The sequence below is a fragment of the Pinus tabuliformis genome, chromosome X, assembly GCF_031772625.1.
Source record: "Pinus tabuliformis cultivar Carrire ecotype Pingquan chromosome X, CPIR1, whole genome shotgun sequence".
Taxonomy (NCBI): domain Eukaryota; kingdom Viridiplantae; phylum Streptophyta; class Pinopsida; order Pinales; family Pinaceae; genus Pinus; species Pinus tabuliformis.
In genome coordinates, this window is record NC_142308.1 from 1,041,438,177 (window position 1) to 1,041,449,833 (window position 11,657).

At 35.9% G+C, this 11,657-nt stretch overlaps 1 pseudogene; it reads left to right on the forward strand.

Annotated features, from left to right (window-relative positions):
• Window positions 1–7,562: 7,562 nt before the first annotated feature.
• On the forward strand, window positions 7,563–8,334 carry LOC149143344 (20 kDa chaperonin, chloroplastic-like; annotated as a pseudogene).
• Window positions 8,335–11,657: the final 3,323 nt, after the last annotated feature.

Consider the following 11,657-nt stretch of genomic DNA (forward strand, 5'->3'; position numbering starts at 1 on the left):
GGCGACCATACTGGGGAAGAAAAGTTTGTTTTTTCATTAATGTTCTTGATTTATAAACTACAGACGGAGCTTGAAGTTAGCCAAGTAACCTTCGAACTACTCTTGCTCTGCAAGTGCATAGTAGATAAATGCTGCTTCAGTCAATCTCCAGTTTAGTTTATGAACTAAACTCAACTGGGGAAGAGGCAACAGATATTCTCTGGATAACATAATTCAAGTTGTAGATCTAATTGCTGATGGTGGACAGCAGTCAGACACATATGAAGGCTGAAACATTCACCTAGCAACTCCAACTCAATCCAGAGATTCCAGCGCTCACTGATCCATTCATGCACTGAAATAAAATGGTAGGTTATGTGGCAAACCCTGTGTTTTGTGAAGTTTTAAAAGAAGTTAGAGACTAGTGAGTGGATATTAAAATTGATGAAGTATTTTTCACTACCATGGTTCAATGTTTGAGATCTCCGAAGTTTCCTCCTAAAGCTAAAACTGGTATCTTTGAGTTAGTTTTTGAAAAATTTGAGAAGGAGACTCAGTATTTAAATGATCAGATCCAATCATATGAATTCTGAGATCCCAAAAGGTTTTTGGAAACTCTCCCTCCTTCAAAACAAGAAACAATAGAGCTGCCCATGGATGTTTGCATTGACAGTTTGTAGTTGGAGGTCAGTATTGAGGAGTTGGGGCAGCAAATAGAGTCTAGTTTTTTTATCCTATTGCAACGTACATGGAAATTTTTTTCAGTTTGAATGATAAGTGAGATTGTCTTTCACACTACCAAATTCAGTTTGTGCATGGATGGCTGTCAGCATTTCCAATTGTGTCCTGGTTCGAGCACTTCCAAGCAACATCCTTATCACAGTTACTTGATTGCTTGATCTGGCATTACAGTGTTACTTGATCTATCAATTTTTCAGCAAAGTAGGTTAGATTTGTACACAAATAAGCTGTTTGAGGCAACATTTCAGTTTTCAGTATTTGTTTATGTACAGGTTGCAGTATGTATATGTTTTTGGATTGGTATGAGTTGTTTTGGGCTTGCAGTTGTTTGACCATCCATACCCAATGGATGAGGCACTTTGTCTACGGTGTTCTTGACACCTCCAAGGAGCTGCCATCCCCAATGGAGACGATGTTAGTTCCAGTCTTCACAGCCTGTCACCAGGGATCAACATGAGCTCTTACTATGTCTGTTTTTGTTAGATGTTTTGCACATGATGTTCAGCACAAAAAATGTCACAAGTGTGTCCATCAGAAGAAGCTCGGAAAAATATTTCTAATGGTATATCACAATATCATAACCGGCTCCCAGATTAGAAGATATGATCGAAATGAATGAGTGATTCTTGGTTATGCATGTTTTGAGGTCAGTTGCTGCACACAATGACAAGTTTAGTACAAAATAAGTTTTTGAAATAATGGTAAGGAATGTTTCAAAATTGAAAGAGGTTTTTGTTCATCACATACCAGTTAACAAAAACCTCATTCAGTTTATGCACCGGTGCTACTATGTGGGATATATACAGTGATATTTGGAGCCTACATTAAAACAAAGCAAAATTTTCATATTTTTTATTGTTTTGGTCATTTTAGTGCCGTGCCATTTTACAACATAGGGAATGTAATTTTTCAAAACCCAAGGAGGTTTTTGTTAATCACAAGTCATATAACAAAAAACTCTTTTATTTTATTCACAGGTGTCATCTATTGGGATGTGTGACTAGATCTTTACAACTCATTTTCACAGATTTAAATTTTTAATGATTTTATGTTTTAGAGATGATTTGGTGGCACGGATTGCGCACAACTGGAAACAAATTTCCCAAATTTGAGAGAGATTTTTTTCCAAAATTAACTTATATACAAAAACCTCTTTCAGTTTTGTAACAGGTGCTATGGTTAAGGAGATACGAGTTCATCTTCAACACCTATTTTCAGAAATTCGGCCCAAGTTTAATGTAACTGATTCTATTTTGAAGAAAATGATTGAGCTCAATTCCCGTAGTTCAAGGATAAGAAAATTTATATGTTTCATGAATTTCATAGTGTAGGGGTTGGAATTTGGCAGAAGGTTGGACTTTTGTGAAAGCTTTGAGCAGCATTGTACATTCATCTCTGCAGTTTGGAAAAGGAATAGACTAGGGTTTGCAGCCTTTTGTGGGATTCTTATGGAAAATTGATTTGGTATAGTGTCTTCTTCTGTAATTCAAGTCTTACATGTGTTTATGTATGCCATTTTCTCTCTTTTTCATTTGAACTAAATGAATCAAGGATAAAGGTAGAAATCATTGAAATTGCAGTGCTCTACCTAGGGTTTGTTTGGTTATTTATGTTTTCTACTGTTTGAAGAGGATCCCTGAGACTCTCATGCCCTCTCCAACTCCTCACCAGTCCTCATACCCTTCATTTCATTCAATTTAAAGTACTAAAGCATTTTCCTACCTCGCCCCACAGAAACCTCTGCAAAACTGAGTCCATTCCCCGGACCCAAATCTGCCTTTCACTTTTGAGCCAACTAAACATCATGAAATTCAATCAAACTCCTCTAAGCACATACCTAGCCTAAAATTAGTCTTTACATCAATCATCTCAAGCTTTAGTGATCATATTTTCCTAAGATTGATAAGGAGAGAGCCCTCTCCCGAACTGGTAGGGCTAGCTACCAGGTTAAGCGTGGTTTGATGTTACCCTAGATTCTACCTTTCTTGGCCTGAGGTAGATTTAGGCCCTAACGTTTACTTCATTTTTTACTTGAGATATTCTTCTTTTGACACTATATTACACACTATGTTACATTGACAATTCCCGCTCTATGAAATATATTTATAAAAGTATCATGTGCCATAGAAATTTATTTGACTGTAAGTGGCTCAGTTGGTTTGTTCCAAAGTGACACGCTGAGGATGTGAAGCTATTGTACATACATTTTGAAGTCACATGGAGACAGGGAATTCATTTTGGATTGGGTAATTCATTTATTATTGTTATAATTTAACCACATGGTCTGTACATAGTTTGGCACCTATTTTCTTAATTTTTTCCCTTTCATATCGTCTGGTTTCATTTACGTTTTTGTAGATTTGTTGTTCAAATATTTACACCAATGTTATATCATAGTGCCTTCACCATCAAATATCATGTGGTAAATTGAAAGACTGAAACATGAATAACTAACTTTTTATAAGTAAATCTCTAACTATAAGAAGGGGAATATAATTCAAAAAAATAGAGACACGATAAGAAATAAATATGTAGGGATGAACTCTTAGATACCTCTCACCTCCATATGTGGCTCATTTGTTGGTTGAGTGAAAGGTGTTGAGTTGATGGGAACGGAGAACTGTTCGATCCCCTTCGTGAGAGTTAATGCCCACTGTCATTGGCGGTTTCCCTGCTACATGTAATTGGACATTATTAATGGTGAGAGTAGCTCTAGAGGGTTTTCTTGATTTGCATTTTGGCCTTGCATACATGGAAAAGTAGTGTGAAGATTCTTGTGCAGATTTCAGGTTTGGAAATTTGCTTTAAGTTGCATTCTTCTCAGCTACATTTTCTCAGTATGGAAAATGGAAAACGTTGCAGGGGTTGTTTTGAGAAATGTTTGAGAACCCATTATAACAAGCATGGATCATAATTTTTCAAGGTCATAACAAGGCAAATAAAGGTCTTTCTAGTCAAGACACAAGACTAAAAGTACCTTCCGAGCTACAAAACTCAACATGCATTACATATTTTAGTTTGGGGCTTGATTGTTTTATGGTGAAAATCTAGGAGGATGAGAACCTCCTTCTCAAGCAAGATCGGATGTGGGGGGGCCTCTAGACTATGCCTAAAAAGTGGAAACTAGGTTTTGACCCAAAGGAGGAACAAACATCTTTGCAATAGATTGAAGCTCCCTTTAGAGTTGTGGAGGAATTCAAAAATTTTGGAAGGGTCACTGATGCTATAGCTCAATTTTGTCTCCTTGGAGAAAATTTTCAGTTTCAAAGATAGGAGAGTGGTTAAAATGCTGGCAGAAACTGATCTTCATGAAAATATTGAGATTGCCTGTAGATACTAAGATTTCCCAAGGAAAATGGATTTTAAACTAGAAGTTGGACTTATGAACAGTGAAAAGTCCCATTCCATTGGGTTGGCTCTCATACAATTCTGTGGGAATATTGTAGAGAAAGAAAAAAGTATGAATGGTGGTGTCTACGGATTCTAATTTGGAGGCTAGTTTGAAGTCTAGGAAAGGTAGAAGAAAAAGTGCAGGCAAATCTCAAGACTATTGATTCAGATGTTGTTCCAACTTCTAGCTTTGGAAGGTGATAAGTGCTAGTCTGAGGTATGTGGTCCTAAAGTGGTTGAAGGAACACATGATTTTCCTGTGACTTTTCAAGGTAGGTCCACTTTTATCAATTCCTCATGCTATATAATAGTACTAAAAGAATCCCCTTCCATTATTGGGTGTTCCAAAATTGTTTGTAACATTAAGGAAGGTTTAGGGGACTTTAAGGCCCCCCACTGGAATTTGGGTCCATCTTTTGCTTCAGGAAAATGTGGCATTCTCTTCATGCCAATTATCCATTCTTTAGACCATGCAATCCAGTATTCAGAAGCTTCATCAGGTGATGTAGGGATTCATTATTTGTCCTGTTTGGGTGGTCAGCCAGTTAAAGGGGCCTCACAAAATAAAGGTAGTGAGATTTTCAAGTCATCCTACCATCCAAGATCAAAGAAATAATGTTGTGGATGATTTTGGGGTCTGGAAGGGGGTTTAGCACTTGATCAAGATCACCACCAAGTCTCCATTGGAAGAAACTCTAATAACTCTGAAGCAAAGTCATGGTTTCAAAAAAAGAGGAGCTAAAGGGCACGGTTGACAATCAGTGGGGCCCTTGCAGCAAGAAAAACCCCATTTCTAAATGATTTTTCAGTCATTTCTTTGAAGTTCAAAAGTTGATTGATGTAGAACCAATTAAATAAGCACCTACCTGGAGAAATAACTAAAAAGGCATAAGTGGAATTTCAAAAAGGCTAGATAAATCCTTTGTTGCTACTCAGTTGATGTTAGATTCAGAGAGTGAGATCATAAATTGTTTAGGGAAGCTTGCCCTATATTGCTACAAATTGAATCAGAGAGTAAGAAGCATCCAAACCCCTTTAATTTTAATCACTTACTAGCTAAATAAAAAGAATTCCAAGGTTGTGGTCATCAAGAATTGATGACATTACAATAGTAATAGTGAGGACAGAGACATGAAGCAGTTCATAAACAATCTGAAAAGGGTAAAAGGTGAAGTTGTAGATTGAGCTCAAAGCTTCGTTCAAAAATATTTAAAGGATGTCAAAAAATGAATTAAAAACCTCTGATAATAATAAAGTAGGGGTGTTTTTGAAAGATGAAATCAATCCTCTCAAGGAGATAGAAGGGAAAACAAACCACCTTGCCAAAGAGGAAAAAGAAACTAAGCTAAAAAGGAGAACCATCTTGTTCTCTGAAAGTGACACAAATACTAAACTTTTTCACAAGTACGCAAGTCATACAAGAAACATTAACATTATTTGGGAAAACAATAAGCTATATAGCTCTAGGGTTAATAAGTCTTTTAAGGAGATAGCTGAAATGAGAAAGAAAAATTTTAAAAGTCTAATGGTAGCAAATATTTGTGAATTCATGAAAATTATCACGCTATTTCCCAGCATTATCAGTGATGAAATGAACATAGACTTGGAGGCAGAGGTGTCCAAAGAGGAGATAAAAGCATTTTTAAACTCCAAAAAACTAAAAATTGTATACCCAATGGATGGACAATTGAATTTCTGAAGAAGAATTTATGCTCCTTTATAATAGGAAAATCTATGCTGATGTGGGAACAATATATTAAATAATACATACAATGAAAACTCACAAGCTTCCTGCTATAGCAATGATGCTAGAACTTGTAAAGGCGTAAGACAAAATGAATTGGCTCTTTCTTAGACTGTTGTTGATTCAACTGGGAACAAACTTGCAGATTGTAGAATGGTTAATGGGATGCCTTACTTCCATTCCTTTTACAGTTCTAATCTTTGGGTCAACCAAATGTTTCTTTAATGCATATTGAGGTTTGTGTCAACGGTGCTATCTATCACCATTTCTTTTCGTATTAGTGGTTGAAGGTGTATGTTGATCATGGATGCAAGGAGAAGAGGGATAGTGAAAGGAGTAAAAATTTCTGACTCTGAATATTCTCATCTATTATTTGTTGATGATATCATCACATCTGGGCAAGAATCACTAAGGGAGTTAAAAGGTATAATGCATATTTACTGCAAAACTATAGGTTTGGAAATCACTATGAGGAATTCTACAATGTTGTTCAATACTTTGGTTGAGGAAGAAAAAGCCACTCGTGAATCTGTTTCCTATGAATTTTACGTAATTAGATCAAGGAAACATATACTTGGGATCTTAAAGCCTCCTAATTATGTTTAGTATGATTGAACTTGGTTGTAGAGAAAAATTGAAGCTCGAATTTCATTATGGTACAATTGATGGTTCTCTAGGGGAGGGAGATTAGCGCTGGTCAAGGTTGTGCTTGAAAGTATTCTTGTGCATTGGTTATCTGTTGTCCATATCCCTAATATATATATATATATATATATATATATATATATATATATATATATATATATATATATATATATATATATATATATATATATATTAACAAAAAAAATTGAAAACAGAAGAAAAATGAAAGGAATTTATTTAGTTAAATGGAGCCAGGTGGTAAATTTTAAAGAAGCTAGAGGGTGGGGCATAAGAAAATATAAATCTCTTCAATCTAGCTCTAGCTGCTAAAATTCTATAGAGGTTAGTCTACAATGAAGGTTTGTAGGAGAAAATTATGAAAACCAAACATTTGAGAATGATTTCTACAGAAGATTAGTTTACAGAAGAAAGGGAACATTTTAATGGAAATTCTATTGTTTGGAAAGATTTGGTGAAAGCATTCCTATTAATTGGAAAATGAACAACATGGAGGATTCAAAGGAACAATGTAAGAATAGGGGAAGACCCCTAGATTGGTTGTAAAGGTAATCTCAACCTGTTTCTTAGGGATTTATTCGAGGGAAAATGTGGCAACAAATGATGGCAGGAATGTTTGATCTCATGGCTTGAATTTAGCATGGGATTTGAATTTGTGAGGGGTAAAAATTGAGGCAAGAAACCATAGCCTAAATTCTAGTGCCATTAATGATTAAACTTTATAAACAAGATGAGCTAATTTAAGTGGTCAAAAAATGAGGGACCTGATGAATATATTGCCAAACTGGAATACAAGGTAAAGATGGAAGAAGAAATGATGAGGGAAAGATCCCCATAGTGGCACTTATTTTGAAAGTTAGAAATTCCTCTTAAAGCTAGAATCTTTCGCTGGTTAGATTTAGACAACAAAATTTTAACTTGGGATAAGGGGGTCCTGGAAGATGTCTTTTGTGTAAGACAACTGAGGAATCCATGGATGACTTGTTTTTTTTTGCATGTGGGTTAAATATAGTTAAAGGGAGTATGACACCATTGTGTTTGTACTATGCAGCTTGGTGCAAATATTGTGTATTCCAAGTGGGCTGGCACAAAGATTGAATTCAATGGAGTTAATCATATTCTTGTAAAGGAAGATGACATTGTGGGGGTTCTTGATACAGATGATATCAAGGATTTGAAGCCATTGAATGATCGACTTTTGATTAAGGTAAGGTTTTGATGGCAACAAGTTTTAGTAGAAATATAACATTTTTAGTCCAAATTGTTAGAGGGGCCTGGATAAAATATTCAGGGCAAATTGAAATTGGGGATTTGAGCATGGAAGCTGTATATCCTCTTCAGAAAATCTATGAGGGTTGAATGTATGCTACAGGTTGCAGTGGGGGAAGAGAAGACAGTCGGTGGTCTGCTCCTCACTGAAAGTGCTAAGGAGAAACCTTCTATTGGAACGATATGTTAAAATATATGGATTGGTATCATGCTTAAAGTATTCTAACAGGCAACTTTATTTTCAGAAACAAACTCTGATTACATTTCCTATGTTTTAAATCTAGTCCAAGTTTGAGCATAAAATAGGGCTTATTAGAAAATATGTGATGGCATTTTTGAAAGTTTGAGTTCTATTACATATTTTCATGTAAGTAGATAATTGTAGTAGGACCTGGTGCTTATGATGAAGAAGGAAAGAGGAAGCCAATGTCAGTAACTGTTGGAAATACTGTTCTATACTCAAAATTTGCTGGTAATGAATTTAAAAGTGGTGATGGATCTGAATACATGACTTGAGGGTGTCAAATGTGTTGGTTGTACTCTCTTAGCTTTAATATTGAATTCCCACTAATTGTTGTTAGTGTGGCTTTAATTGGATGTTGTAGAAGAATGTGAGAATTGAAGTGTGTCAAACCATGGGCATGTGCAACTATCCAGAGTAAATTTGCCAGCAATTTTATGTGCATAACAAGTGCAAGCATATGCTGCAAATCAGTATAATATATGCAAGTCAATACTTAATTTCGGGGCTTGTTGTAATTAATAATGCTTGACACATCATTTTTTAATTCATTAGTTTGGCTCCTAAAGCACCAACGAAATAGGATAGAGATGTTAATCAAGGTTTAAATGTTATAATGATATTCTATTAATGGTTCTTGTTATATACTTGGCTCTGAACTTTGTTTCTGAGAGTTCTGTAGAGCTGTAGAGTTGTACAAAAATATATAAAAACATTGTATCAGATTGAGTAGTGTGTGGACAGATTACACTTTGGATTGTGGATGGCTTATGGGACATGATAGATACGATTGATATTTATTTTTTCCTTCACTGGGCAGGAACATGCCAGATACACTTGATTTTGATTTTGAAGTGGTAGAGTTAAGGTTTCAAATAAAATTCCATTAAAGGCATTTTGGTAGAGTTCAATGTTCAAATATAACTCGATCGGGAGTATATGTCAAATATAGTTGATGATTTTGATCTTAAAGTAGTGAAATTTAGAGGTCAAACGTAACTCAGTTCAATATTTCACTCTTCACCAATTAAGCTAGTGCTCAAAGTTCAAATTGAACTCCTTATTCGTTGACACTCGTCATACTTGGCAACACTCTACTCTTCACCATTGCTTGGTTGGCATGCAATGGTTGCTATACTATGATAGTATGGTAGGTATACAGTAGTACCCATCGTAATTTATGATACTTTGTAGTATATACAAAGATTTGTTCAGGATGTGGAACAGATTTTCGATTGTTGAAAAATTTACCACTTTCTTTGTTGAGGTTTTAGTTGCCAAGAATTATCTGAAATTTGTAAACTTTTGAATGCTCCTCTCTGGTTTTAAAGAAACACTAGTTTTGGACAATAATTTTGATTTGATGAGCATTGTTTTATATCAGAGGTCCTAGTTGGTTCCACTCCATTCTTAGAAGACCTTGTGCTTTGATGTCTCTTGCATCCTATTTTATCCCCCATAGTGCTTATTCAGTGTTGAGTTTCCTCCACCATATCTTTACCTTGTGAAGAATTTGAAGGTTGAGAATTTGTAGGCCTCTTGAAAAAGCATGAGGTCTAGTGTAAAGACAAATTTAAAGCAAAGTTAATTTGATTGGGAGAGCAAGAGATTTGAAGGTGGTGTTGAGCTTATGGTCAAGCTTGGGAAGGAGGTCCTTCTCAGGTAATATTTTTCAATGGATTCTCAAGGAGAGGAATTCTGAGGAATTTTGAAGGGCCCTGAGGAAGTTTGAATGAATAATATTTTTGGAGAAACGAGGATTCAAAGTATGTTGCGCTTGGTGATAACGAAGTTTTGAAGAAGAAAAGGAATTCTTCAAAGGATTTTGCCTTGATTGATAGAGTTTCCATTTTGTCATCAGCAAATTGAAGGTGGAAAAAGGGAACATTGTTACTATATAGCTAGAGGGCCCTTGATTTTTAAAATTTATGTCACGGTGAAGATTTCTATCCCACAAAAAGGGAGATATGGGATAGTTTTATCCACCTCTCCCCTAGCTCCATTGAGGAGGTGGAGGGTTCATCCGCTGGATCGGAAGGAGTTTGCTTCGACCAAGGAAAGAAAGGAATGGTACACAAGATCCCAAAAGAAATAATTGGAATCTGAAATGCAACATCTAGAATATGAGATGAGTAGCATTATACCTGCCCTTCCTCCTCTGAAACGCAACATCTGAATTGACGGCTCTTAAAAAACACCTGCTTGAGTGAGCTCGCCCCCGACAGATCAATTCTGTGAGTGAGTTATACTCGTCCTTCTGGACATGAAACACATATGGCACTAAGTTACTAGGATAGAAACCCCCTACTAAAGATATATGGTGCGGCTCCAGCCACTCCTCCTGCCACATGTTGGTTTGACACAGCGAGATAGGTTAAATGGGAAGGTGAGGGAGCCATTAACTAGAGTAAATAAGGATGAGGAGATAAGCATTTTGACCTAGCTAACCCAACACTGACTAAATCCAAATGCCCATAGCATTTGAACTAAGAAGTTCCAATTTAAATGATTACAAGAGATGGGCATGCCAAATTTAATAACATACTTGGTTTTTGGTTGGACTTCGGAGGAGTGAATGGTCTCACAAGCAATAATATGATGTTCTCCAATGTAGCTTCCTTGAACATGTGAAATTATGTAGGATATGATTGGCTCTACTAGTGTGTTGGCTATTATCTTAAATATCATCCAATATAGCTTCCTTGAACATGTGAAATTCTGTCTGTAGGACATGATTGGCTCTACTAGTGTGTTCACTATTATCTTAAATATACTCCAATATAGCTTACTTGAACATGCGAAATTCTGTAGGACATGATTGAATCTATAATGTTCGCTATTATCTTAAATATCCTCCAATATAGCTTCCCTGAACATGTGAAATTTGGTAGGACATGATTGGCTCTACTAGTGTGTTCACTACTATCTTAAATATGATTTTAAACATCATATTTTAGAGTGAAATCAGTCTAAATTTGTTTGGAGAATTAGCCTTGTCTTCCTTGGGTGTGAGACAAGAAAGAGGAAAGTGAAGTAATTGGGTATGAAGGGAAAGTCAGGAAAGTGGGAGCAATTGGGTATGAAGTGAAAGTGGAGTTAAATGCTTGGAGGACTTCTTGCAGACATTTTCCCCTATGATTACACAACAGTCTTGAAAGGACCCTATGGTGAACTACAACAGTCTTGAAAGAATTCTATGGTGAACTTGTCTAGGCATGGTGACTTTCGGGTTTCCATTTTCTGTCATTGTTCTCTCAACTTCTTTTAGAGTGTGACCTCTTTTATAAAGTTTGTTTTGTTTTGGGGTTACCAACCTTGGAATCTGGTTTAAGACAGAATTCATGCCCTATGATGTATATGTCTCTAGCTTCTAGAGGAGTTGCAAGTAATAAGTTTTGGACTCCATCAATGTCTTTGTGGTTTTTGTTTTTTTGCTCCACTGGCACTTCGGGGTGAAACACTTTTATTATGGTGTTCACAATTGATCATTTAATTGTAGAATTTAGTGTCTCTATATCTTTCTTTGAAGCCATCTAATTCTCGATTTTTTCTTTCATAGACTTTTTTCGCTTTGCCCTTAAATTTGTTATTACAAAATTTTACTCTTTAAATGTGAACTTGGTATGCCTA